Genomic DNA, 21641 nt, shown 5'->3' with positions numbered 1-21641 from the left:
TTTTCTTCCCTACACTTTTCTCTCCTAACTTGAACTATCCCATACTTCTATTTACTCTCATTCACCACAGACTCACTTAGGGGTTGCTCAGAGTTCAATTGCTGCAGCAATGGCGCTCTAAACGAGGTCAGATACACTTACATTTACAAATACCATTATTGTCACACTCCCCTGCACTCATACAGAAGTAAATGCTTCTGCGGGACTGCACATTGCCTCCATACTGACCCATTGCACCTCTGCAGCAGAGACGCTCCGCTGAGCTACACTCACGCATAGCACCACCGCAACTGCAGTGACGCTGTAGCTGAGCCCTCATTCACATTCATATCTACATATCACTACTGACAACATTTAACATTCCCGCTGGAGCACTCATAAGGCTTCAATACTGAATACCACCGCACCTCTGCAACAGCAGTGACGCTCTGCTGAGCCCACACACATCTCCATTTAGCCAAACCTACCGACACACCCCCCAGCACCACCACAGCTATTAAATCGCCTCTGTGGCAGTGTACTTGCCTTCCAATATTGACTTCCACCGAACCTCTGCAATAGCAGAGAAGCTTTCTGAGCTTCTTTTCCCTCCGCACCACTGCGGCAGCAGTAACACTCTGCCTGAGCTCATATACACCCTCATTTAACATATCCCTTCAGACAGCATGCCAAACCAGCTCCATAATCAATCATCAGCTAAGGCCGAACTCTTGAAACAGCACACATGACTCATATTGAGCTCTGGTAAATATGACACCAGATCAAGCTGTCTGTAATTTAGAATGATCTAAACACATTTGTTGAAGCTGTAAACTGAAGAATCAAACTGAAGAAGATGTAAAAAAACAGAGTCAATACCTGTGTTTCTCTGAGAGAGAGCCCTTTACTTGCTCCTCTGCCATACTGCAAGTAAAACACCACTGCAGACCTTAGCAGAGCTTTCAGGAAACAATCATACATATATATATATATATATATATATATATATATATATATATATATATATATATATATATATATATATATAGTCCTTAACATGAATGCAGTTGGTTTAACCCTTGATCTGACATCCCAGGTACGTCACATTTGATTTAAGATAGCCAATTGTTGACTTAGTGAGTATTAAAATGTCTATCTACTAAAGAGGCTATTTGGTTAGTTAATGAGTTACTCTGACGGTTAAAGGTTAAATGCAGTCTTGTTTAAGGATTGTCAGCTTGTTGTTTTTCAGCAGCTTTAACTTTACATTTGATTTCATGACTCTGAATGTTTAGAGTTATATTTAATGCTGAATTATTGAAACTATTGAGTCAGTCTGCTATAGAGGACAACAAACACTTTAAAGGGATTAAAAATAAAGCTTTTAGACACAGTGTTTAAATCACCGTGTTTGACTCAGTGTTTAATCTGTGTTTGAGGATTTGATCTTCAGGATCAGACATTTAAATCACACTCACACATATAAAACCCCTTCGTCATCTACACAAATCAGCGTAATGTAGAAGTGTTAAACTCACATGCAGAAGTACAGACGCTCTTGTGCAGCAGAAACACAATCTGAGCTCTTTGACTCCTTCACTTCAATAAAACACACCTATGTGATCTACAGGTATATCCTGAAATATTATTGGCTCCACTGAGTGACACTGACATGAATATTCATGAGATTCTTCAGACTGTATGTGTGTTCTGAAGTCAACACAAACCACGAGCTGAAGATACCTGTGCAGTTTCTCTAAGCTCAAGTGTGTTGAAGGAAGATTTAGAGAAGGTACTTCACATGAAATCTGAGAGGTCTCTGAAGAATATTTAGAAAAATGTTGAACCTTAATAAATAAGATTAGAGTTTTATATATAAATGCGTACACCTCATACAGATCTCTCTGTTATATTATTATTACTATTTTCTATAGGATGCTGTTCAATAATATTCAATGAGTGTGTTTATACAATAGATTAGTCAGTACCAAAGGCAAAACTGTAACTAACTGAACAAAATAACTGAAGATCACAGTGAAGAGAAACAGCACACACAAATGAATAATGTTTAACCAGAGGAAAAATAAAGAAAACCATTAAACAGCATTACATTTAGTTAAAATGTTGTAGTTTGTCATTTATTCATTGTTTGCAACACATAATTTGAATGTACATGTGTTATCTCTCTATTTCTGAAGGTGTATTCAAACTCTTATTTTAATAGTCTATACTCGCTATTAGAGTTGGGGATCGTTTGGTTTTTTTTCGATACCGGTGCCAAATCGATACTTTTAAAATGAGACCGTGCCAAAACGGTGCCTGAACCGATACTTCACAAAAGCCACAAAATGATGGTGGATGAGGATGACTCAAGAAAAACGCAATTTAATTCAACAAAAAGTTGAATGTTTGAAATTAAACATTAAATTAAAAGTGTAAAGTATATATAAATATATAAGTAAATGCAAAACACAACAACAAATATGCCACCTAACCCAGCAACAATAATTTAACTGCTTCAATTTTTAGCAGTTCTTTTGCAGAAATATCACCATATTTGCCTTTTCTGGCAAAATATGACACCTTTCCTGACTTATTGTATGGCCTGCACAGGAAAAACCCTCTCAGAAGGTGTAGATGAGGCCTGCACACAAAGGTATGTGTTTGAAAGAGCAGACAATATGGGAAGACTGTCCCTCTTTCCCCACCACTAAGTTACATGGTCTTGTCCTGATGAGGTTGAAGGTAGACCTTGGTAGATTGTAATCTCATTATGGGCCTGTTCAGCTACGGTGACGGGATCACTTCTTGATGTTGTTGCCTGAAGTAATTCCCAGTCCTCATTCTCAAACAGCTCTTCCAGGGCTGACTTCTTGGCACATATCTTGTGATATGGAGACTGGCAAAAAGAGACAAACTTGTTTCAAAATTTATTTATTTATATATATATATATATATATATATATATATATATATATATATATATATATATATATATATATATATTAAAGTATATTTATATAATATACTGTATTAAGTTTATATTTAAGCATTTCAATACTACTTACATGTTCCTCTGTATTCAGTGACTCATCCTCCTGATTGTCATCCAATCTATCTTCAGATTCTTCCTCAAAGTTGTGCTCCATTAGAAGCTGGAGAAATGATGTTGCACATATTAACAGCAATACTTTGTTGTTGAAACTGTAACATAGCATAGATGGGAAATAAGACTGAGGATAAAAGACCGGTTCTGCTGTTGCACTGTCAACTGGTGCTTTCTCTAACCGGCCCCAAGCATCTGCAGCAACTGCACATTCAAGGTTGCTTTTAAAGCGACGGTCCATCAAGGTGGCTTCCTGCAGGAAGTTCTTAATGTCTTTATCCTGTAATAAAACATGACAAACTATTTAGTGTTTTATAGTTAAAATGATGTGATTTGACTTTCTTTTTTTTTAAGCATAAGCACTTAATGAAAATGAAAAATACCTGATATCATTTCTCCAGATCTTCCCAGACTTTCACTTTCAAAGTACTGATGAACATAGTCTCCTCTTCAGCCACTTTAAAATGCTCCTCCAGCTTAGCCAGTATGGGAAGAATTTGGCCACATGTGGGAGACTTCTCACTGGATACACAGAGGGTTGAGGTGTACAAAAGCTTCATGTTTTTAACAAAATCCTCTGCTTTCTGGAAGTCATCATTTGTGAGTCTTTCCAGTCTGAGGCACAAAATAAAATATTTAGATAAGAATAATTTATTTATTTGTTTGTTTATTTGGCAGGGACGTGTACATTTATTAGCATTTCTGCCAATGCACCAGAATTAGCCCGAAGGCTATTTTTACTGTTATCACTATTTTACTAAAAAAAATGCAAAATGCAAAATTTTAATTTCAATCTACTGAAGAAGAAAAATATGTGTAAAACAAACATTACTTTCTGAGAATTACTTAATGAGAAAGTTCTACTTACTGAGAAGTTGTTGCTTTTCCCGCAACACAATCTTTGCCATGGAGGACCTTCTCAGCCACACTGCAACAGCTCGAAGTTTGGAACACCACTTTGTAATAGCACTGATGCTGTAAACATTTTGTGCGGCCAGGTTTAGGGTGTGAGCAAAGCACCCCACCTTTAAAAGCTTAAGATTCTTCAGTGCAAAATCCATATTGCTGGCATTGTCTACTGTGGCAGCTACAACTTTAGTGTTTATCTGAAATTCCTCCATAATGCCATTTATTTCATCTGCCACCACAAGGCCTGTTTGTGACTCATACACAGGTTTGGTGTTTAGCACTTTTTGCTTAATGTGTCCCTCACTGATGTAGCGCACAGTGATTGTTAAATAGTGGTCCACCCATCACATGTGATAGCAGCCTTACTCACTTGTGCTAATTCCTGAATAACATTTTGTTTCTCAACAGAGTACCATGCAGGAATAAAAGTGTTGGACAAATCATCTCTGGATGGGGGTCGGAAGCGAGGATTAAGGGCAGCAGTCATCTCCCTAAAAACATTTTTATTATTGATTAATACATTTTTAGACTAATTTAATAACACCACATATGGAAAAAAATATTTTATACTTATATATATATATATATATATATATATATATATATATATATATATATATATATATATATATATATATATATATATTTTTTTTTTTTTTTTTTTTTTTTTTTTTTTTTTAAATAACTAATCACACTTTTTTGTAATCATGATTAATTGCAAAAAGCCATATTTATTAAAGAAATAAAAACAGGTGTAGCAAAAACAAAAGAAGGTGAAACCACCTTCCAGCTAGCACTTTTGCTGCTGTCAGGTGGTTTAAACTAACAAAAAGTCCTAAAAAACAACGTAAATAAACAAAGAAAAGGGGGAGCCTTTCTCCCTTGACAACTGCCACAAACACTTCCTGGAACGTACCAACTATCGGGCGTGCTCAGGGTGGGATAGCCGTAAGTGAGGGAGGCCATCAAGAGTTGCCTATTAGAAACAGGTGCAGCACCAGGAGCCGAGCACAGCTCAGCTTAAATTGACACAGCATAGACAGAAGCAACGCCCTTGTCCCCTCAATTGTTTACCCGTGTTTTCTGTTGTCCCACCCCACCCACAGAAAATTAATGCTTGAAAAGATACTAGCAGCAGAGCTGTGACACGGGGAAGTGTATTAGCTGCTAAATGACGTAATTCAAAAAGCTTACAGCACCTGGTATTCCCAGGCGGTCTCCCATCCAAGTACTGACCAGGCCCAACCCTGCTTTACTTCTGAGTTCACATGAGATTTTTTTAAATTTTTATTAGGAAATGTGGAAATGTTCATACAATTACAATTTAACATTTTACACATATTTGCACAAGTTGTCTCATTCTAAAAGAAGTCAATTAGTGGTTGATGGTCTTATTTCCAGGGTCCTTTCAGTCCTTTAAAAGAGAAATGTCCAATTCACAGTACTTTAAAATCTGACATACTTCAACCGTAAAAACATTGTAAAAAACATCAACTTTTTCTTCATGATAAAAATAATAAAACAAACATTGTACATACTTTACGAATTTTCTTTTAAAAATGTTCCATACATTTAGTTGCACTTTTTCCTTCCTCATTACAACTCTTCTTTCCCATATTGCGTTTTTCATCAACATTATCAGCAAGTTAATTAGCTTTTTGTTTTTACATGCACATTCATTTTCCAATCCCAACATTAAAACCTTATTCCATTCCGTTTCTTCCTCCCCTTTTAATATTGAGATCATTTCTTTACATCTTTCATTAAAATCATCCAACTGTTTGCAATGTAAAAACAGATGTAAAAGCCCCTCATCATCTTCGTTACACACTTTACATGTTGCATCTTGTTCCATCCCAATTTTATTTAAAATGGCATCAGTAAAAATCACTCTGTGTCTTATAAAATATTCTAAGTTTGCCAGTTTTGTTTGTATAAAAATACCTCTCATGTTTTCCCATATGTTGTTCTCATTTGTTATCTCGTATTTTTGCATCCAGTATTCATTTGCCACAGGTTTCTTAAAAACTGCATCCCTAAAAACACAATAAAAACTTTTCACAGTACATTCCTTAAAATCATTCAATTTCTCCCCTATTCTCACATACACTTCCATTCCATCAACGTCATCTTCTTTATTTTCAATTTTTTGAATCCATTCTTGAGGGATTGCAGTTTTAATTATTCCGTACTTATTCTTTATTTCTTGTCTGCTATATTCTTCCTTTGCTTCTTCCATGGCATCAATATTGTATTGTACTGGTAAAAAACCTTCTTTAAACTCATATAAAATGTCCCTTACTTTAACTATTCCTGCCACCCACCATTTCTTTAAAAAAATCTCCCTCCCTTGATTTAAAATGTTCTCTCTCCCTAGAGGTTTAAAATGCATATTGTTTAAAAATTTGCCCCAAGCTCTTAACAATTCTTTATAAAAATCCGGCACCCTCTCCGCCATCCAGTTTTTTTGTTTTCATCCATAAAATACTGTCCCCCAAATTAAAATTACCACATTTATTTAAAAAATATCCCACAGTTCCTTTCCACGTTGCTGCAGTTTCTTTGTCAAAGTACTTTTTTATTATTTTGACCCTCAAACTATTTTTTCTTTGTTCTACATCCATCAACCCCAGTCCTCCCTTATCCACTTCCCCTATTAAAGTGGCATGTGCTATTTTTGCCGGTTTCCCCTCCCATAAAAAATCTAAAAAACATTTTTTCAGCCTTTTTTCTGCCCACATCGGCATTGCAGACACATATAAAATATACCACAGCTTTGACACCATTAAAACATTTAACACTAAAACCTTCCCTTTTAATGTTAATGTCCTGTTTTTCCAGAATTTTAATCTTTTCTCAATCCCTCCAAGCACTTCCTCCCACATTGTATCATCTGCTTTCTTTTCATCCTTCCCCATTAAAACTCCTAAAATCTTGATTTCTTTAGTTTCTTTAAAAGTGAACAGCTCTGCTAAATCCCCTACCTCTGCTAATCTCATGTATTCCGTTTTACTTTCATTTATTTTTGCTCCTGATCCTCGACAGTATTTCTGCATAATTTGCATTGCTTTCTTTACACTTTCGATATCTTTCATTAAAAGAGTGGTATCATCTGCGTATTGGAATATTTTTGTTTCTTGTCCATCAAGTCCTATTCCCTTTATCTCCTCATCTTGTTTTATCATTAATCCCAAGGGTTCTGCCACTAATGAATATAAAAGAGCTGATAGCGGACACCCTTGTCTGATCGATCGTGTGATGTTTACATTATTTGTTAAAAAACCATTACATTTAATTCTTGTTGTTGCCCCTTTGTATAAAATACCAATCCATTTTTAAAAATTCTCCCCAAATCCAAAACTGTAAAATATCAAATAAAAAACTGTGCTCAACTCTATGCCTTTTCAAAATCCAAGCTAATTAAAATGCCTCTTTTTTTCTTTTCGTTCATGTATCTTATTGTGTCTTTAATGCTAATTGTTGTGTCCGCTATGTCTCTTCCCTTTACTCCATATACCTGGTTTGTTTTTATTATACTTGGCATTATTTCTTTAAGTCTGTTGGCTAAAACTTTAGATAAAATTTTTAAATCTGTATTTAGCATTGTTATTGGTCTGTAATTCTTTAAATCATTTTTTCCTCCTTTCCTTTTATATATCAATTTCATTAATCCCATTCCCATTCTTACATTTAATTCTCCTTCCTTAAAAATCTCCTCATATACCTCTTTTAAAATTCCAGTTAAAATATCTTTAAAAACTATATAAAACTCATTCCCCAACCCATCTATTCCTGGACTTTTATTTTTATTTAACTCGTTAATTGCTCTTTTTATTTCTTCCTCGTTTATTTGTTCATCACATTCCTTTTTTTCTATCTCTCCTGCTGTTGTTTTTATTTGTTTTAGTAATTCTGCTTTGTCCTCCTCTATCACACCTTCTGCACTAAATAACTTGTCATAGTAATTTTTAATTTCTTCCAATATTCCATCATTTGTTTCTACAACTACCCAATCATCTCTTTTTACTTCATTAAATGTTTTGGCTTTACTTCGACGAGAATTCTACCACTAAACCACCAATGCTGATATGCTCATTCATCTGTCCTAGTTGGGTGTGATTGCTGCAAGGCTGTTACCCAGAGCTGTAAGATTAGCAACACAAAACAGGATTTGCATTGGCCAGGAATCGTACTCGGGTCTCCCGCGTGGCAGGCGAGAATTCTACCACTGAACCACCAATGCGGATATGCTCTTACTACTGTCCTAGTGGGGTGTGATTGCTGCAAGGCTGTTACCCAGAGCTGGAAGAGTAGCAACACAAAACAGGAATTGCATTGGCCAGGAATCGGACCCGGGTCTCCCGCGTGGCAGGCAAGAATTCTACCAGTGAACCATTTATGCTGATATGCTTATAGTACTGCCCTAGTGGGGTGTGACTGCTGCAAGGCCATTACCCAGAGCTGGAAGAGTAGCAACACAAAACAGGAATTGCATTGGCCGGGAATTGGACCCAGGTCTCCAGCGTGGCAGGAGAGAATTCCACCACTGAACCACCAATGCTGACCCATGTTGTTTTTTGCCTTTGTGTTATGTGAGTGCTAAAAGGCCGTCAACCAGAGTTGTTACAGGAGCCACACAAAACAGCAATTGCATTAGACAGGAATGGAACCCAGGTCTCCCTCTTAGAAGGAAAGAATTCTACCAGTGAACCACCAGTGCTGATATGCTAATACTGCTGTCCTAGTTGGGTGTGATTGCTGCAAGGCTGTTACCCAGAGCTGGAAAAGTAGCAACAAAAAACAGGAATTGCATTGGCCGGGAATCGGACTCGGGTCTCCCGCATGGGAGGCGAGAATTCTACCACTGAACCAAAAACGCTGATTTGCTGTTACTACTGTCCTAGTGGGGTCCCAAAAAGACCACCTTTTTGTGTGGCTCCTGTAACAACTCTGGTTGACGGCCTTTTAGCACTCACATAACACAAAGGCAAAAAACAACATGGGTCAGCAATGGTGGTTCAGTGGTGGAATTGATAAACTTATGATGTATGGAATTGATGTATGCTGATATGCTCATACATCTGTCCTAGTGGGGTGTGATTGCTGCAAGGCTGTTACCCAGAGCTGGAAGATTGGCAACACAAAACAGGATTTGAATTGGCCAGGAATCGTACTCGGGTCTCCCGCGTGGCAGGCAAGAGTTCTACCAGTGAACCACCAATGCTGATATGCGCATGCTGCTCTCCTAGTTGGGTGTGATTGCTGCGAGGCTGTTACCCAGAGCTGGAAGAGTAGCAACACAAAAGAGAAATTGCATTGGTTGAGAATCGGACCCTTGTCTCCCACGTGGCAGGCGAGAATACTACCACTGAACCACCAATGATCATATGCTCAACCATGTGTCCTAGTGGGGTGTGATTGCTGCAAGGCTGTTACCCAGAGCTGGAAGACTAGCAACACAAAACAGGATTTGCATTGGCCGGGAATCGGACCCAGGTCTCCCGCATGGCAGGCGAGAATTTTACCACTGAACCACCAATGCTGATATGCTCATTCATCTGTCCTAGTGGGGTGTGATTGCTGCAAGGCTGTTACCCAGAGCTGGAAGATTAGCTACACAAAACAGGATTGGCATTGGCCAGGAATCGGACCCGGGTCTCCCACATGGCAGGCGAGAATTCTACCACTGAACCACCAATGCTGATATGCTCACTCATCTGTCCTAGTGGGGTGTGATTGCTGCAAGGCTGTTACCCAGAGCTGTAAGATTAGCAACACAAAACAGGATTTGCATTGGCCAGGAATCGTACCCGGGTCTCCCGCGTGGCAGGCGAGAATTCTACCACTGAACCACCAATGCAGATATGCTCTTACTACTGTCCTAGTGGGGTGTGATTGCTGCAAGGCTGTTACCCAGAGCTGGAAGAGTAGCAACACAAAACAGGAATTGCATTGGCCAGGAATCGGACCCGGGTCTCCCGCGTGGCAGACAAGAATTCTACCAGTGAACCATTTATGCTGATATGCTTATAATACTGCCCTAGTGGGGTGTGACTGCTGCAAGGCCGTTACCCAGAGCTGGAAGAGTAGCAACACAAAACAGGAATTGCATTGGCCGGGAATTGGACCCAGGTCTCCAGCGTGGCAGGAGAGAATTCCACCACTGAACCACCAATGCTGACCCATGTTGTTTTTTGCCTTTGTGTTATGTGAGTTCTAAAAGGCCGTCAACCAGAGTTGTTACAGGAGCCACACAAAACAGCAATTGCATTAGACAGGAATGGAACCCAGGTCTCCCTCATAGAAGGAAAGAATTCTACCAGTGAACCACCAGTGCTGATATGCTAATACTGCTGTCCTAGTTGGGTGTGATTGCTGCAAGGCTGTTACCCAGAGCTGGAAAAGTAGCAACAAAAAACAGGAATTGCATTGGCCGGGAATCGGACCCAGGTCTCCCGCATGGGAGGCGAGAATTCTACCACTGAACCACCAATGCTGATATGCTGTTACTACTGTCCTAGTGGGGTCCCAAAAAGACCACCTTTTTGTGTGGCTCCTGTAACAACTCTGGTTGACGGCCTTTTAGCACTCACATAACACAAAGGCAAAAACCAACATGGGTCAGCAATGGTGGTTCAGTGGTGGAATTGATCCACTTATGATGTATGGAATTGATGTATGCTGATATGCTCATACATCTGTCCTAGTGGGGTGTGATTGCTGCAAGGCTGTTACCCAGAGCTGGAAGATTAGCAACACAAAACAGGATTTGCATCGGCCAGGAATCGTACTCGGGTCTCCCGCGTGGCAGGCGAGAATACTATCACTGAACCACCAATGCTCATATGCTCAAACATGTGTCCTAGTGGGGTGTGATTGCTGCAAGGCTGTTACCCAGAGCTGGAAGAGAAGCAGCACAAAACAGGAACTGCGTTGGCCAGGAATCGGACCCAGGTCCCCTGCGTGGGATGCGAGAATTCTACCACTAAACCACCATTGCTGATATGCTCATAGTGCTGTCCTAGTGGGGTGTGATTGCTGCAAGGCTGTTATCAGAGCTGGTTGAGTAGCAACACAAAACAGGATTTGCATTGGCTGGGAATCGGACCCGGGTCTCCCACATGGCACGCGAGAATTCTACCACTGAACCACCAATGCTGATATGCTCGATCATCTGTCCTAGTGGGGTGTGATTGCTGCAAGGCTGTTACCCAGAGCTGGAAGAGTAGCAACACAAAACAGGAATTGCATTGGTCAGGAATCTGACCTGGGTCTCCCGCATGGCAGGCAAGAATCCTACCACTGAACCATTTAAGCTGATATGCTTACAGTGCTGCCCTAGTGGGGTGTGACTGCTGCAAGACCGTTACCCAGAGCTGGAAGAGTAGCAACACAAAACAGGAATTGCATTGGCTGGGAATTGGACCCGGGTCTCCAGCGTGGCAGGCGAGAATTCCACCACTGAACCACCAATGCTGATATGCTCATACATCTGTCCTAGTGGGGTGTGATTGCTGCAAGGCTGTTACCCAGAGCTGGAAGACTAGCAACACAAAACAGGATTTGCATTGGCCGGGAATCGAAGCCGGCTCTCCCACGTGGGAGGCGAGAATTCTACCACTGACCACCAATGCTGATATGCTCGTCATGCTGTCCTAGTGGGTTGTGATTGCTGCAAGGCTGTTACCCAGAGCTGGAAGAGTAGCAACACAAAAGAGAAATTGCATTGGCTGGCAATCGGACCCATGTCTCCCACGTGGCAGGCGAGAATACCACCACTGAACCACCAATGCTGATATGCTCAATTGTCTGTCCTAGTGGGGTGTGATTGCTGCAAGGCTGTTACCCAGAGCTGGAAGAGAAGCAACACAAAACATGAACTGCGTTGGCCGGGAATCGGACCCAGGTCCCCTGCGTGGGACGTGAGAATTCTACCACTAAACCACCATTGCTGATATGCTCATACTGCTGTCCTAGTGGGGTGTGATTGTTGCAAGGCTGTTACCCAGAGCTGGATGAGTAGCAACACAAAACAAGAATTGCATTGGCCGGGAATCGGACCCAGGTCTCCCAGATGGGAGGTGAGAATTCTACCACTGAACCATCAATGCTGATATGCTCATACGTCTGTCCTAGTGGGGTGTGATTGCTGCAAGGCTGTTACCCAGAGCTGGAAGATTAGCAACACAAAACAGGAATTGCATTGGCCGGGAATCGGACCCGGCTCTACCGCGTGGGAGGCGAGAATTCTACCACTGAACCACCAATGCTGATATGCTCATACTGCTGTCCTAGTGGGGTGTGATTGCTGCAAGGCTGTTACCCAGAGCTGGATGAGTAGCAACACAAAATAGGATTTGCATTGGCCGGGAATCGGACCCGGGTCTCCCGCGTGGCAGGCGAGAATTCTACCACTGAACCACCAATGCTTATATGCTCATTCATCATCCTAGTGGGGTGTGATTGCTGCAAGGCTGTTACCCAGAGCTGGAAGATTAGCAACACAAAACAGGAACTGCATTGGCCGGGAATCGGACCCAGGTCTCCCGCGTGGCAGGCGAGAATTCTACCACTGAAGCACCAATGCTGATATGCTCATTCATCTGTCCTAGTGGGGTGTGATTGCTGCAAGGCTGTTACCCAGAGCTGAAAGAGTAGCAACACAAAACAGGAATTGCATTGGCCGGGAATCGGACCCAGGTCTCCCAGATGGGAGGCGAGAATTCTACCACTGAACCACCAATGCTGATATGTTCTAATGGCTGTCCTAGTGATGTGTGATTGCTGCAAGGCTGTTACCCAGAGCTGGAAGAGTAGCAACACAAAACAGGATTTGCATTGGCAGGGAATCGGACCCAGGTCTCCCGCGTGGCAGGCGAGAATTCTACCACTGAACCATCAATGCTGATATGCTCATACATCCGTCCTAGTGGGGTGTGATTGCTGCAAGGCTGTTACCCAGAGCTGGATGAGTAGCAACACAAAATAGGATTTGCATTGGCCGGGAATCGGACCCGGGTCTCCCGCGTGGCACGCGAGAATTCTACCACTGAACCACCAATGCTGATGTGCTCATTCATCGGTCCTAGTGGGGTGTGATTGCTGCAAGGCTGTTACCCAGAGCTGGAAGATTAGCAACACAAAACAGGATTTGCATTGGCCAGGAATCGGACCCAGGTCCCCTACGTGGGATGCGAGAATTCTACCACTAAACCACCATTGCTGATATACTCATACTGCTGTCCTAGTGGGGTGTGATTGCTGCAAGGCTGTTACCCAGAGCTGGAAGACTAGCAACACAAAACAGGATTTGCATTGGCCGGGAATCGGACCCAGGTCTCCCGCATGGCAGGCGAGAATTTTACCACTGAACCACCAATGCTGATATGCTCATTCATCTGTCCTAGTGGGGTGTGATTGCTGCAAGGCTGTTACCCAGAGCTGGAAGATTAGCTACACAAAACAGTATTGGCATTGGCCAGGAATCGGACCCGGGTCTCCCACATGGCAGGCGAGAATTCTACCACTGAACCACCAATGCTGATATGCTCACTCATCTGTCCTAGTGGGGTGTGATTGCTGCAAGGCTGTTACCCAGAGCTGTAATATTAGCAACACAAAACATGATTTGCATTGGCCAGGAATCGTACTCGGGTCTCCCGCGTGGCAGGCAAGAATTCTACCACTGAACCACCAATGCGGATATGCTCTTACTACTGTCCTAGTGGGGTGTGATTGCTGCAAGGCTGTTACCCAGAGCTGGAAGAGTAGCAACACAAAACAGGAATTGCATTGGCCAGGAATCGGACCCGGGTCTCCCGCGTGGCAGGCAAGAATTCTACCAGTGAACCATTTATGCTGATATGCTTATAGTACTGCCCTAGTGGGGTGTGACTGCTGCAAGGCCATTACCCAGAGCTGGAAGAGTAGCAACACAAAACAGGAATTGCATTGGCCGGGAATTGGACCCAGGTCTCCAGCGTGGCAGGAGAGAATTCCACCACTGAACCACCAATGCTGACCCATGTTGTTTTTTGCCTTTGTGTTACGTGAGTGCTAAAAGGCCGTCAACCAGAGTTGTTACAGGAGCCACACAAAACAGCAATTGCATTAGACAGGAATGGAACCCAGGTCTCCCTCATAGAAGGAAAGAATTCTACCAGTGAACCACCAGTGCTGATATGCTAATACTGCTGTCCTAGTTGGGTGTGATTGCTGCAAGGCTGTTACCCAGAGCTGGAAAAGTAGCAACAAAAAACAGGAATTGCATTGGCCGGGAATCGGACTCAGGTCTCCCGCATGGGAGGCGAGAATTCTACCACTGAACCACCAATGCTGATATGCTGTTACTACTGTCCTAGTGGGGTCCCAAAAAGACCACCTTTTTGTGTGGCTCCTGTAACAACTCTGGTTGACGGCCTTTTAGCACTCACATAACACAAAGGCAAAAAACAACATGGGTCAGCAATGGTGGTTCAGTGGTGGAATTGATCCACTTATGATGTATGGAATTGATGTATGCTGATATGCTCATACATCTGTCCTAGTGGGGTGTGATTGCTGCAAGGCTGTTACCCAGAGCTGGAAGATTAGCAACACAAAACAGGATTTGCATCGGCCAGGAATCATACTCGGGTCTCCCGCGTGGCAGGCGAGAATACTACCACTGAGAGTAGCAACAGCAAGAGTAGCAACACAAAACAGGAATTGCATTTGCTGGGAATTGGACCCGGGTCTCCAGCGTGGCAGGCGAGAATTCCACCACTGAACCACCAATGCTGATATGCTCATACATCTGTCCTAGTGGGGTGTGATTGCTGCAAGGCTGTTACCCAGAGCTGGAAGACTAGCTACACAAAACAGGAATTGCATTGGCCGGGAATCGGACCCGGGTCTCCCGCGTGGCAGGCGAGAATTCTACCACTGACCCACCAATGTTGATATGCTTAATTGTCTGTCCTAGTGGGGTCTGATTGCTGCAAAGCTGTTACCCAGAGCTGGAAGATTAGCATTACAAAACAGGAATTGCATTGGCCGGGAATCGAACCCGGCTCTCCCGCGTGGGAGGCGAGAATTCTACCGCTGATCCACCAATGCTGATATGCTCATACCGCTGTCCTAGTGGGGTGTGATTGCTGCAAGGCTGTTACCCAGAGCTGGATGAGTAGCAACACAAAACAGAATATGCATTGGCCGGGAATCGGACCTGGGTCTCCCGCGTGGCAGGCAAGAATTCTACCACTGAACCACCAATGCTGATATGCTCATACATCTGTCCTAGAGGGGTGTGATTGCTGCAAGGCTGTTACCCAGAGCTGGATGAGTAGCAACACAAAACAGAATATGCATTGGCCGGGAATCGGACCTGGGTCTCCCGCGTGGCAGGCAAGAATTCTACCACTGAACCACCAATGCTGATATGCTCATACATCTGTCCTAGAGGGGTGTGATTGCTGCAAGGCTGGTACCCAGAGCTGGAAGATTAGCAACACAAAACAGGAATTGCATTGGCCGGGAATCGAACCCGGCTCTCCCGCGTGGGAGGCGAGAATTCTACCGCTGATCCACCAATGCTGATATGCTCATACATCTGTCCTAGTGGGGTGTGATTGCTTCAAGGCTGTTACCCAGAGCTGGAAGATTAGCAACACAAAATAGGAATTGCATTGGCCGGGAATCGGACCCGGCTCTACCGCGTGGGAGGCGAGAATTCTACCACTGAACCACCAATGCTGATATGCTCATACTGCTGTCCTAGTGGGGTGTGATTGCTGCAAGGCTGTTACCCAGAGCTGGATGAGTAGCAACACAAAACAGGATTTGCATTGGCCGGGAATCGGACCCAGGTCTCCCACATGGCAGGCGAGAATTCTACCACTGAACCACCAATGCTGATATGCTCATAGTGCTGTCCTAGTGGGGTCTGATTGCTGCAAGGCTGTTACCCAGAGCTGGAAGATTAGCAACACAAAACAGGATTTGCATTGGCCAGGAATCGTACTCGGGTCTCCCGCGTGGCAGGCAAGGGTTCTACCAGTGAACCACCAATGCTGATATGCTCATGCTGCTCTCCTAGTTGGGTGTGATTGCTGCAAGGCTGTTACCCAGAGCTGGAAGAGTAGCAACACAAAACAGGATTTGCATTGGCCGGGAATCGGACCCGGCTCTCCCGCGTGGCAGGCGAGAATTCTACCACTGAACCACCAATGCTGATATGCACATACATCTGTCCTAGTGGGGTGTGATTGCTGCAAGGCTGTTACCCAGAGCTGGAAGATTAGCAACACAAAACAGGAATTGCATTGGCCGGGAATCGGACCCGGCTCTACCGCGTGGGAGGCGAGAATTCTACCACTGAACCACCAATGCTGATATGCTCATACCGCTGTCCTAGTGGGGTGTGATTGCTGCAAGGCTGTTACCCAGAGCTGGATGAGTAGCAACACAAAACAGAATATGCATTGGCCGGGAATCAGACCTGGGTCTCCCTCGTGGCAGGCAAGAATTCTACCACTGAACCACCAATGCTGATATGCTCATACATCTGTCCTAGAGGGGTGTGATTGCTGCAAGGCTGTTACCCAGAGCTGGAAGATTAGCTACACAAAACAGGAATTGCATTGGCCGGGAATCGGACCCGGGTCTCCCACGTGGCAGGCAAGAATTCTACCACTGACCCACCAATGTTGATATGCTCAATTGTCTGTCCTAGTGGGGTCTGATTGCTGCAAAGCTGTTACCCAGACCTGGAAGATTAGCAACACAAAACAGGAATTGCATTGGCCGGGAATCGAACCCGGCTCTCCCGCGTGGGAGGCGAGAATTCTACCACTGAACCACCAATGCTGATATGCTCACACTGCTCTCCTAGTGGGGTGTGATTGCTGCAAGGCTGTTACCCAGAGCTGGATGAGTAGCAACACAAAAGAGAAATTGCATTGGCTGAGAATCGGACCCTTGTCTCCCACGTAGCAGGCGAGAATACTACCACTGAACCACCAATGCTCGTATGCTCAAAAATGTGTCCTAGTGGGTTGTGATTGCTGCAAGGCTGTTACCCAGAGCTGGAAGAGTAGCAACACAAAACAGGAATTGCATTGGCCAGGAATCTGACCTGGGTCTCCCGCGTGGCAGGCAAGAATCCTACCAGTGAAACATTTAAGCTGATATGCTTACAGTGCTGCCCTAGTGGGGTGTGACTGCTGCAAGGCCGTTACCCAGAGCTGGAAGAGTAGCAACACAAAACAGGAATTGCATTGGCTGGGATTTGGACCCGGGTCTCCAGCGTGGCAGGCGAGAATTCCACCACTGAACCACCAATGCTGATATGCTCATACATCTGTCCTAGTGGGGTGTGATTGCTGCAAGGCTGTTACCCAGAGCTGGAAGACTAGCAACACAAAACAGGAATTGCATTGGCCAGGAATCGAACCCGGCTCTCCAACGTGGGAGGCGAGAATTCTACCACTGAACCAATAATGCTGATATGCTCATCATGCTTTCCTAGTGGGTTGTGATTGCTGCAAGGCTGTTACCCAGAGCTGGAAGATTAGCAACACAAAACAGGAATTTCATTGGCCGGGAATCGGACCCGGGTCTCCCGCGTGGCAGGCGAGAATTCTACCACTGACCCACCAATGTTGATATGCTCAATTGTCTGTCCTAGTGGGGTCTGATTGCTGCAAAGCTGTTACCCAGAGCTGGAACATTAGCAACACAAAACAGGAATTGCATTGGCCAGGAATCGAACCCGGCTCTCCCACTTGGGAGGCGAGAATTCTACCACTGATCCACCAATGCTGATATGCTCATACATCTGTCCTAGTGGGGTGTGATTGCTTCAAGGCTGTTACCCAGAGCTGGAAGATTAGCAACACAAAATAGGAATTGCATTGGCTGGGAATCGGACCCGGCTCTACCGCGTGAGAGGTGAGAATTCTACCACTGAACCACCAATGCTGATATGCTCATACTGCTGTCCTAGTGGGGTGTGATTGCTGCAAGGCTGTTACCCAGAGCTGGATGAGTAGCAACACAAAATAGGATTTGCATATGCCGGGAATCGGACCCGGGTCTCCCGCGTGGCAGGCGAGAATTCTACCACTGAACCACCAATGTTGATATGCTCATTCATCGGTCCTAGTGGGGTGTGATTGCTGCAAGGCTGTTACCCAGAGCTGGAAGATTAGCAACACAAAACAGGATTTTTATATATATATTTTTTTTTATTTGCTTGTTTATTTTACAGGGACACTACACTTGACATTGTTATACAAAGATAACCGATGTTGTGTACATAGGGCTTATAGCATAAAGCTAATTTGCAGCCCTCGTCCCTGGTTAGGCTTTACATTATTAAAAAAAAAATAATAATAATAATAAAGAAAACCGGCAAGAATAAAACACAATACAACAAACATGTACAATATTTACAGAGCCATAAACATAAGATGCAAGTCCATATGGATAAAGAGAAATGTAAATGGGACCAACCTGAAAGAGTAATGCTTAATGTTCACATTGCTGTAAAGATTTCAACCATTCTTTCAGTTTTACAGCAAAAACTGGGAGTTCTGATTGTAACTTTAAATGAACAGGCATGGCATTCCATAGATGTGAACCTTTTACTGAAAAGGATGACTGACCCACCGCGGATCTGCATCTGCGGATTCTACAATTCCCACTTACTGCCCCTCTAGTCTTCGCCCCATCACTACTAAATTTATTTATTAACTCACAAACTACTTTAGGAGCAAGACCATGTATACACTTAAACATGTTTTTTAAAAACGAAAACTTTAAAAAACTATCAAAACTTAACAAATTATATTTTTTAAGAATTTGACAATGGTGCCATCTTATTGGTTTCTGATCCATTACTTTTAAAGTTTGTTTGTAAAGAGATATTACAGGCTTAACAACTGACTGGGTTGCTTGACCCCAGATTATTGCACAATAAGACATACGTGAAAATATCATAGCATGCACAAACATTTGCGCTGCTTTAAGAGATATATATGGTCTTATCATACGAAAACAGTTTAAGTGAAGTTTTTAAACTAATTTCGAGAGGAGCACGTGATATAATTGACAGCAGCTGGCCACCTATCTACACTCATTAGTTAGCCAATCAGATCTATCCTAACCCACTATAAGCAGCCTAGCTAGACATTACTCCCTTATCTTCGTTTTCCGAAGAAACAAACGACAGGTCCGCTCTAGCTCCTCCAAAAGTTACTCAAGGACAAAACGGATCCTCCACATCTCCTACTATTCTTCAACTACAATACCACACCACCTTTAATACTATCGTCAGCAACTACAAAAAATGACAAAAACAACAACAACAGCGACGGCGGCTGAGATCACAACAGCATCAGCGCAGCTACATACAAGAAAGAAAGCTCCGGGCTCCCTGAAACACCAGCCCCGTCTTAACAACAACCAGCCCAGCATGAAAGTCAGCTCGAGACCGAGGCTCCAACGAGAGGCCGTAGGCCTATCCACTCCAGCCAGATCACAATGCAATCCCCAGCTCCGCTACGTACCTTCTCCAGCATCATCATGTGTCACTCATATCCAACAACGACTGTCACTGAACTCCTCCAAACTCCTAGACGCCGGGACCATAATTCAAAGCCGCTGCATTAAACCCAAAACACTTGCGAATCCACGTCTTCACCGCCACCCCCAGGACATAACACGCTCCTGCCACACCCCCTATCCTAAACAGACATTAAACCCGCAATCTCTCCGCCTCCCCGGAGAATCAAGGAAAGGATTAAAAAGCAATATTGGATTTGGACATATTGCAGCAATCATAATTCTAAACACGGATAAAACCTATCTCCCGGACAATAAAGCAACTCTTGGGAATCCCACCTCACCTCTTCCATCCTGCAGCTCCCGATTCCAGTGCACACTCCAGTCCTCCTCTTACAGCGATCCTTACCACCTACGCACCCCGCCCCTCTACCTTGCGTATCATTGCTTTTTCCCCCTCTCATTTTTACAAGCTCGCAGCTACTGCTGATTATTTTCTATTATAGAATAGAAATTACTTGTCGACTTTTGTCAATATGTTTATGCTTTTACTGAATTACGTTTGTAACTGACCTAATTTTCTGAATTTCTCATTCCAGGTTTCGTCTACTGAAGCACAGCCGATCTCGGCGCTCCCTTCCCACAACCTCACTAGCCGTCCACCAACACTACACCAGAAATCACAGAGCAATTCCCTGTTAAGCACATCCATACCAGCCCTACTGAAATGGACATTAGAACGTTTCTAAAAACGTCTAATAACGGCTCTTTCATCTCCTCATAATTCTGCCTTTTTCAGCTTTAACAGCATGATTCTACCTGATGAATATGCTTAAATTATCACGTTATAAACCAAGCAATCTCTCTAATCTAGACGGCTGCAGCGCTCGGTTGCAATCAACATTACACCCGCCACCCGATTTCTGGCAATCGGAGGTCACAATTACATTTCGTAGTCCGTTTAACATTCGGATGCAAAAGTAGCCCACACATTTATGCTTAAAAACGATCCGCTGGATTTCGCCAATAACTACGGTGTTTGCACGTAATTCACCTACAAGTTCCCGTTTCTCTCTCCCTAATATCCCCCAGCTAAACTAGTGACCGGTTTTCTAATATTTGCATTCTCATTGCGGAAGAACCTCCGGCTTAAGCACTTCTATAGAATTCTTAAGCATCAATTTGGAGTGATAGAATTTCAAGCATTAATAAGCTACTTGAATAAATCGACAATCAGTCCCCTTTTATATTCTGGAAGAAAAATATCACGCTAAGCATAAACTGCTCTCCATCTAGAACATCAAACACACATGCGCATTATCCCGCAGGGATGCCTTTTCGTCACTCACCTACTTCATCTCGCAGCAGCAATCTCCGGAATAGAAGAGAAATGATCTAAATCCGATCTTGGCCGTAACAAACTCTGCCTGAAGGGCGTCGCGCACCAGAGGCGCCGACGGCGCGGTGACGCGACGCACTTACGACAGAGAATAGTAGATTAATGCACACCAGACTCAAGCATTCATACTTTATCAAATAAACTAATCAATTATACAAATAGCGCTCCGCGGCGCGGCAGAATACGAAGTGTCATGAATTGTGGCTGGGCACTACGGACAGCCGCATTGACTTCCTTATTATTTATTTCCTTCCTGTGAAAGTCTATGGTTACAGGTTTTCAGCTTTCTTCAAAATGTTGTCTTTAGCGTTTAACACGGGAGTCACTAACCTCTGAAACTAAGAGCTACTTTCGGGCACCGATTAACGTGGAGGGCTACCAGTTGGATAAACACTTCTCAAATAACAAATTGCTCAATTTACTTATAATTATAATTTAAGTTTTTGGTTATTTTTTTATAATGAATAATATTCATCCAGGTGTAGTCACTGATCATGTTATGATTCTCTCAAAGTTACCAACAATGATTTAACAGGGTAGGAAATACCCCGTAATTAATATATCAACGTGCAACACTATTTTATTTATCTTTGCAAACATTTTCATTTTTAAATGATTACTTCTATATTAGAGAAAGCTTACTTGTAAGTGGCGTTATGGTGAGCTATTTTAGAACAGGCCTGTGAGCAACACACGAGAGCCTCG

The 21641-nt window shown here is 43.3% G+C and overlaps 4 protein-coding genes and 10 non-coding genes across 16 annotated transcripts in view; 1 reads left to right on the top strand and 13 right to left on the bottom strand.

Annotated features, from left to right (window-relative positions):
- The window catches only part of LOC141381800 (uncharacterized), an 887475-nt gene that overhangs the window by 275785 nt on the left and 590049 nt on the right, over positions 1 to 21641 (bottom strand). The window lies entirely within an intron of this gene.
- LOC137489694 (uncharacterized) overlaps positions 1 to 21641 on the bottom strand; it is a 247946-nt gene that overhangs the window by 73629 nt on the left and 152676 nt on the right. The window lies entirely within an intron of this gene.
- Positions 1 to 21641, top strand: part of LOC137491131 (uncharacterized) — a 246740-nt gene that overhangs the window by 192041 nt on the left and 33058 nt on the right. The window lies entirely within an intron of this gene.
- The window catches only part of LOC100331072 (NACHT, LRR and PYD domains-containing protein 3-like), a 57513-nt gene that overhangs the window by 19271 nt on the left and 16601 nt on the right, over positions 1 to 21641 (bottom strand). The window lies entirely within an intron of this gene.
- Positions 10420 to 10490, bottom strand: trnag-ccc (transfer RNA glycine (anticodon CCC)). Its single transcript has one exon. It is a non-coding gene; the product is annotated as a tRNA-Gly (tRNA).
- On the bottom strand, positions 12194 to 12264 carry trnag-ccc (transfer RNA glycine (anticodon CCC)). Its single transcript has one exon. It is a non-coding gene; the product is annotated as a tRNA-Gly (tRNA).
- Positions 12353 to 12423, bottom strand: trnag-gcc (transfer RNA glycine (anticodon GCC)). Its single transcript has one exon. It is a non-coding gene; the product is annotated as a tRNA-Gly (tRNA).
- Positions 14260 to 14330, bottom strand: trnag-ccc (transfer RNA glycine (anticodon CCC)). The gene has a single exon. It is a non-coding gene; the product is annotated as a tRNA-Gly (tRNA).
- On the bottom strand, positions 15021 to 15091 carry trnag-ccc (transfer RNA glycine (anticodon CCC)). Its single transcript has one exon. It is a non-coding gene; the product is annotated as a tRNA-Gly (tRNA).
- On the bottom strand, positions 15498 to 15568 carry trnag-ccc (transfer RNA glycine (anticodon CCC)). The gene has a single exon. It is a non-coding gene; the product is annotated as a tRNA-Gly (tRNA).
- trnag-ccc (transfer RNA glycine (anticodon CCC)) lies at positions 15657 to 15727 on the bottom strand. Its single transcript has one exon. It is a non-coding gene; the product is annotated as a tRNA-Gly (tRNA).
- On the bottom strand, positions 16293 to 16363 carry trnag-ccc (transfer RNA glycine (anticodon CCC)). Its single transcript has one exon. It is a non-coding gene; the product is annotated as a tRNA-Gly (tRNA).
- On the bottom strand, positions 16770 to 16840 carry trnag-ccc (transfer RNA glycine (anticodon CCC)). Its single transcript has one exon. It is a non-coding gene; the product is annotated as a tRNA-Gly (tRNA).
- On the bottom strand, positions 17724 to 17794 carry trnag-ccc (transfer RNA glycine (anticodon CCC)). Its single transcript has one exon. It is a non-coding gene; the product is annotated as a tRNA-Gly (tRNA).

This window comes from Danio rerio, chromosome 4, assembly GCF_052040795.2.
Source record: "Danio rerio strain M-AB ecotype USA chromosome 4, GRCz13ab, whole genome shotgun sequence".
Classification (NCBI taxonomy): Eukaryota; Metazoa; Chordata; class Actinopteri; order Cypriniformes; family Danionidae; genus Danio; species Danio rerio.
The sequence above is the reverse complement of the archived record's forward strand: the minus strand, read 5'-3'. Positions and strand labels throughout refer to the sequence as shown.